Genomic DNA, 7,047 nt, shown 5'->3' with positions numbered 1-7,047 from the left:
TCAGTATGTGAGTGAGCGAGTGTGTGAGTGCGCTGTGTGAGTGGGTCAGTGTGTGTGTGAGTGAGCGAGTAAGTGTGTGTGTTAGTGTGTAAGTGTGTGAGTGGGTAAGTGTGTGTGTGAGTGAGCGAGTGTGTGAGTGGGTCAGTGTGTTAGTGTGTAAGTGTGTGAGTGGGTAAGTGTGTGTGTGAGTGAGCGAGTGTGTGAGTGGGTAAGTGAGTGAGTGGGTAAGTGAGTGAGCGAGTGTGTGAGTGGGTCAGTGTGTGAGTGAGCGAGTGTGTGAGTGTGTAAGTGTGTGAGTGAGCGAGTGTGTGAGTGGGTAAGTGAGTGAGTGGGTAAGTGAGTGAGCGAGTGTGTGAGTGAGTGAGTGTGTAAGTGTGTGAGTGTGTAAGTGTGTGAGCGAGTGTGTGAGTGTGTGTGTGGGTCAGTGTGTGAGTGTGTGTATGTGTGTGTGCGCTGTGTGAGTGGGTCAGTGTGTGTGTGAGTGAGCGAGTATGTGTGTGAGTGTGTAAGTGTGTGAGTGGGTAAGTGAGTGAGCGAGTGTGTGAGTGTGTGAGTGGGTCAGTGTGTGAGTGTGTAAGTGTGAGTGTGTAAGTGTGAGTGGGTAAGTGAGTGAGCGAGTGTGTGAGTGTGTGAGTAAGTGAGTGTGTGAGTGTGTAAGTGTGTGAGTGAGTGTGTGAGTGTGTGTGGGTCAGTGTGTGAGTGTGTGAGTGGGTCAGTGTGTGAGTATGTGAGTGTGTAAGTGTGTGAGTAGGTAAGTGAGTGAGCGAGTGTGTGAGTGGGTCAGTGTGTGAGTGTGTAAGTGTCTGTGTAAGTGTGTGAGTGGGTAAGTGAGTGAGCGAGTGTGTGAGTGGGTGAGTGTGTGAGTGTGTGAGTGAGTGTGTGAGTGTGTGTGGGTCAGTGTGTGAGTGTGTGTGAGTGTGTAAGTGTGTGAGTGTATGAGTGTGTGAGTGTGTAAGTGTGTGAGTGTGTAAATGGGTGAGTGGGTGAGTGAGTGTGTGTGTCAGTGTGTGAGTGTGTAAGTGAGTGAGTGTGTAAGTGTGTGAGTGTGTCAGTGTATGAGTATGTAAGTGTGTGAGCGTGTAAGTAGGTGAGTGTGTGAGTGAGCGAGTGTGTCAGTGTGTGAGTGTGTAAGTGAGTGTATGAGTGTGTAAGCGTGTAAGTGTGTGAGTGGGTCAGTGTGTGTGTAAGCGAGTGTGTAAGTGTGTGAGTGGGTCAGTGAGTGAGTGAGCGAGTGTGTCAGTGTCTGAGTGTGTAAGTGAGTGTGTGAGTGTGTAAGCGTGTAAGTGTGTGAGTGGGTCAGTGTGTGTGTGAGCGAGTGTGTAAGTGTGTGAGTGGGTCAGTGAGTGAGTGAGCGAGTGTGTAAGTGTGTGAGTGTGTAAGTGTGTGAGTGTGTGTGTGAATGAGCGATTGTGTAAGTGTGTGAGTGGGTCAATGTGTGAGTGAGTGAGTGAGCGAGTGTGTGAGTGTGTGTAAGTGTGTGAGTGGGTCAGTGTGTGAGTGTGTAAGTGTGTGACTGTGTAAGTGTGTGAGTGTGTGAGTGAGCGAGTATGTCAGTGTGTCAGTGTGTGAGTGTGTAAGTGTGTGAGTGAGTGAGTGAGTGTGTCAGTGTGTGAGTGTGTGTGTGAGTGAGTGTAAAAGTGTGATACACTTACAAACACACTTACGTGTGAGTGTGTAAGTGTGTGAGTGAGTGTGTCAGTGTGTGAATGTGTCAGTGTGTGAGTGTGTGAGTGTGTAAGTGTGTGTGTGAGTGTATAAGTGTTAGCGAGTGTGTGTAAGTGTGTGAGTGAGTGTGTGAGTGAGTGAGTGTGTAAGTGTATGAGTGAGCGAGTGTGTGAGTGAGCGAGTGTGTAAGTGTGTAAGTGTGTAAGGGTGTGAGTGAGTGTGTGAGTGTGTAAGTGTGTGAGCTAGTGTGTGAGTGAGTGTGTAAGTGTGTGAGTGAGCGAGTGTGTGAGTGTGTAAGTGTGTGAGTGAGTGGGTCAGTGTGTGTGTGAGTGAGCGAGTGTGTAAGTGAGTGAGCGAGTGTGTAAGTGTGTAAGTTTGTAAGGGTGTGAGTGAGTGTGTGAGTGTGTAAGTGTGTGAGTGAGTGTGTGAGTGAGTGTGTAAGTGTGTGAGTGAGTGTGTAAGTGTGTCAGTGTGTGAGTGAGTGTGTGAGTGTGTAAGTGTGTCAGTGTATGTGTGAGTGAGTGTGTGAGTGTGTAAGTGTGTGAGTGAGCGAGTGTGTGAGTGTGTAAGTGAGTGAGCGAGTGTGTAAATGTGTAAGTGTGAGTGTGTGAGTGTGTCAGTGTGTCAGTGTATGTGTGAGTGAGTGTGTAAGTGTGTGAGTGAGCGAGTGTGTAAGTGTGTGTGTGAGTGAGTGTGTAAGTGTGAGAGTGTGTAAGTGTGTGAGTGGGTCAGTGTGCCAGTGGGGAGCGGTGGCGCAGCGGTTAGCGCTACGCTGCACTACGAACCCGGCGACCCGAGTTCGATTCCCGCTCATGGCCAACATCGGTGACCATTAACTGAACCGGTCCTGGGCCTCCCCTAGGTCGACTCAGCCTCAAATGAGTACCCGGTGCATTGTTAAAGAAAAAACATCGCCACTGGGGAGACAAAGGCGGCCGGGCGTGGTGCTGGCCACCCACCCCCTCATGTGCTGTGCCGGCCTTCATAGCGGCTCGCTAACAGCACTTGCCCCTACAGTCTGTTGAGGCTACACGGGGGATCTTTGTTTGCTGTATCGACCTTAATAGGTGCTCGCTAACAACACCTGCTGGGAGTAGGAGTTTGTGGTGCACCTAGCCTGGCACGAGCGTCGTCAGCACCGACCCAAGCGGTGACTTAGCGCCCCCGCGTGGCGCTGTTAATAACCCCACGGACTTTGTCGTTCATTATATACTACACACACTCACTGCAGCCCGTGTCAATCTTAATAGTTAGTGTGAAACTTAATAGTAAATCTCAGGTTTTTTCGGTAAAGTCACGTAGGTAAAAAATAAAATTAAAAGTTAATAAAAGTAATAATGGAAATAAAATAAAATAATAAATCACAAAAATATGGAACGCTTCCACTATTACTTTTATTAACTTTTAATTTTATTTTTTACTTACGTGACTTTACCGAAAAAACCTGAGAATATGAATCCTTGCAGTCACGAAAGCTTCAAATCTAGAATTAATAGTTAGCGTCAAACTTAATGACTGCTAATCCTACATAATACACGAGCATAATATGACTTTGAGACCTCCCCACCACCTACACATTTCACAAGTAGCGACTAATCCCATATCTGCATTTTAACATAAACATGCTAAATTCCTCTGTTGATATGTAAATTCCTGTGTCAAGGCGCCCTTCCTCCTCTAACCCAGCTTAAATATACGCTGCCAAGCCTGTTGGTGTTCATTCGGACGCTGTCTTTCGACAGCCCTGTTCTTCACCTGAGGACGGCTGCTTGCGTTGTGGCCGAAACGTCGTGAGAATTATATTATGTTTAATGTTTATTATTTTATTATTTCCCTTCGACGTGACTTTACCGAAAGAACCAATAAGATGAATAGGCCAATGTAGGCCTCATATATTATCAGAGAATGATTGCGTGTTCACCACGAGTAAACTGTGTGTGGTCAATGCAGTAGTTGATCCCATGCGAAAGCTAATTCTACTTGGCGTTTGGACATCCTGACACAACTCCCGTTTCATTGCCAGAAAGGGTAACACCTCTTCCCCGTTGTATTCAGAACGCGCTGTTGTTGTTGTTGTTGTCATCTGCTGTGTTTGTGTACGAGGAGCTCTGCGTGCGATGCGGCAAAGTGTGTCGACTTCGTAACTCTACAAAGACGAAACGATTGTCTCCTGGAAGGTTCGCGAACCCTCCACCACAGAACTACCGAGTGTCCACTCGGTAGTTCTGTACGAGTAGTCCAGATGTCTTGTGACCCCCCCCCCCGCCGCATTTAATTCTCTAAAACTTAGTATAGAGCAGTATTTTTTGACGTAATGTTTCTTTATAAAACATAAATATATACGAAAAGGTATTTGGTACTGCACAACTGCGACTGGTATTATTAGCGTGTAATAACAATGACTGCAACGTTAATCGAGCCTTAATAATCAAGGGGATTGTTTAACGGTCATCCAACGATATGAAATGCACCTTGTGCTCAAATGTAGCGCTAATTGGTGCTAATGATCTACATTCAATCGCCGTGTTTAGCCGGGTATTAGAAACACCGTGGTATATACCGACGCGATTACTCACACGCGCGTGTCTGAACGTGTGACATGTACACACCGCTGTACTGTAGTAGGGGTCGTACGAACATGTGTTGCTAGGTAATGATTGACGGCCTCACCTGCTTTGACGAATACGAATCCGGTGCGCGTTGTCGGTTTTATCTCGTGCGCTGCGTCGTTAACCGCCATCTCCCGACGATGACGACGACGATGATGACGATGATTATTTAAACCGTTAACCGTCTTCAGAATCTCATTACCGGTTCCAAATGTCCGGCATTGAAACGAAACTTTGACCGTTGTTTTAACGCTGCCGCACCGGGAGATCGGGCGCGTGGGTCACAGTCCACCGTTAGATGCCGACCTAAATACCGTGATCAGAATCCCAGAAAATGTATTTATACTGGAGGAATCCGATGAGCTATAAAGCGCTTTGTTTACACAGACGTCGAAGGGGCCGTCCATAAATGACGTCACGCGATTTTTAACGATTTGATTTTTGATCCCCCCCTCCCCCCCTTCGTCACACGGCGTCACAAAAAGTCAGACCCCCCTCAAATATGACGTCACATTGCTCTGCCCCCCCCCCCCCAAAATAAAACATGCTTCAAATCGCTTCAAACTATTGTCATTGTAGTGCGTATTTAATGTGGCGCTGCACTCTGATGTTGTAGGAGAAAACATTTATTAAAACGTCTATTTAATTAAGTAGAACGTGTTGTCTATATTTATTCAAAGTTGCGCATTTTTATGTGACGTCACATTTCTCACCCCCCCCCTCGTCACACATCCTCACAAATGTCTGACCCCCCCCCCCTAGGTGCGTGACGTCATTTATGGACGGCCCCTAAGTAGGGGTACGCGGTTCAGCACGTTACAACAACACAAAAAAACATACTAAAGGAGTGCATAAGCATATGAACGGTAAACAATTCGCTTTAAATATACACAAGTAAAACTGAACTACTTTGACTTGATATTCTTGGTTCTTTCGGTAAAGTCACGTAGAAGGGAAATAATACAATAATATGAATATAAAATAATCAAAATTATCACGACTTTTCCACGTGCTTTGACTTTACCAGGTAAAGCTCAACGAAGTGGCTCGTCAACGTGGACATTTATAGCAGCCAAATATTCCAAATAACGTCAGCGCATGTTTCACCAGCTCTGCTTAATCCACTGCTGGATGAAGGCCGTCGCCTCGTCACGATCCTTTGCCAATTCGTGGTTCACTTCTGGTTGATGACCAGCCCATGCTGAGCATCTGTTCGCAAAGAGCTTCATAGCTTTCGATTTAAAGCTTTCGTGACTGCAGGGATTCATCTTCTTGGTTCTTTCGGTAAAGTCACGTAGAATGGAATTAATAAAATAATAAATCATAAAAATAATTATATTCTTTTATATTATTTTATTAAGTTTTTGTTTTTATTTTTTATGATTTTATTAATTCCATTCTACGTGACTTTACCGAAAGAACCAAGAAGAAGCTTCATAGCTCATCGGATTCCTCCAGTCTCAATCGCGATTCTGATTCCGGTAATCCAGCTAGCAAGCGCCTGCACCTCGACTGATCCCATCGCTCCGTCTCCCAGATGAATGTCCTCTCAGACGCGACCCATTCCAAGTAGTAACGGATAGTAATCCCCAACAATTTAGCAACGACGGTTTACGTTAGGGTCCGCGTACTCGCCGAGATCAAAAACTTTCAGGGGGAAACCCCCCCCATCAACTGTGTCAATGCGTGGCTCATTCATTCATAATAACACGAGTGTGCGATGAAAAAGGACCATTGCCCGAAACGTTGCACGTTTTTCTCTCTCTCCTTCTAAGGCCCACGCTGTTATGTCTGTGAACGAGTGTCCATTTGTTTTATTTTTATGAACAAAAGGTGGCGCTATGCCCACATTTTTATTTCAACAGCCGAAATGCGTCTGCCATCATCGTATCTCTCCAGGGGTAAAGTCAGCGGTGTCAACGCTTACCTGTCAACCCACACGGGTTACTCGTATGACACATTGAGTTTTCAGGTCCCTACAGTTCGAGTGCTGAACATGTTCTTGTCGTCAAAACCTTCCACGGTGACCCCAATTCCCCAGCAAATATATAACAGATTATTTTTATATTCTTGGTTCTTTCGGTAAAGTCACGTAGAAGGGAAATAATAAAATAATAAAAATATTAAACAATAAAAATTCTCACGACGTTTCGACTGCAACACAAGCAATCATCATCAGGTGTGAAATCCACAGCAAGAAAACTTTTTAAAAACTTTTTTCAAATTTTCTTGCTGTGGATTTCACACCTGAGGATGATTGCTTGTGTTGCAGTCGAAACGTCGTGAGAATTTTTATTGTTTAATATTTTTATTATTTTATTATTTCCCTTCTACGTGACTTTACCGAAAGAACCAAGAATATGAATCCCTGCAGTCACGAAAGCTTTAAATCAAGATTATTTTTAAGTTAAATTAAGTTTAAGATTTACGGGTTGTTTTTGTTGTTGTGTTTGTTGTTGTTGTTTAAGAGGCTTCCCGCAAAGAGGGGGCAGCCAAAGAGCCGCATGCGACCTCTGGAGCCGCATGCCGTCGACCCCTGCAGTAGAGGATGTGTGTTCTTACTTATAAAACAAACATTGAAAACCCTCCTGAACTTAAACTGTCGCTTTCGCTTGGTGTAAAACAATGTACAGGAAAAGAGTGCTTAAAAAAAGTGTATTATCCCCGCTGTACATTTCAGACATTAATCGTGCAAACATGCATTGTGTTTTTGAATAACTCACAAATTCGATGTGAACAATCAACTACTGCAGATGAGGGCAGGGGGTGGTGG

The sequence above is a fragment of the Lampetra fluviatilis genome, chromosome 53 (genome assembly GCF_964198595.1).
Source record: "Lampetra fluviatilis chromosome 53, kcLamFluv1.1, whole genome shotgun sequence".
Lineage (NCBI taxonomy): Eukaryota > Metazoa > Chordata > Hyperoartia > Petromyzontiformes > Petromyzontidae > Lampetra > Lampetra fluviatilis.
This window is presented reverse-complemented; position numbering follows the sequence as displayed.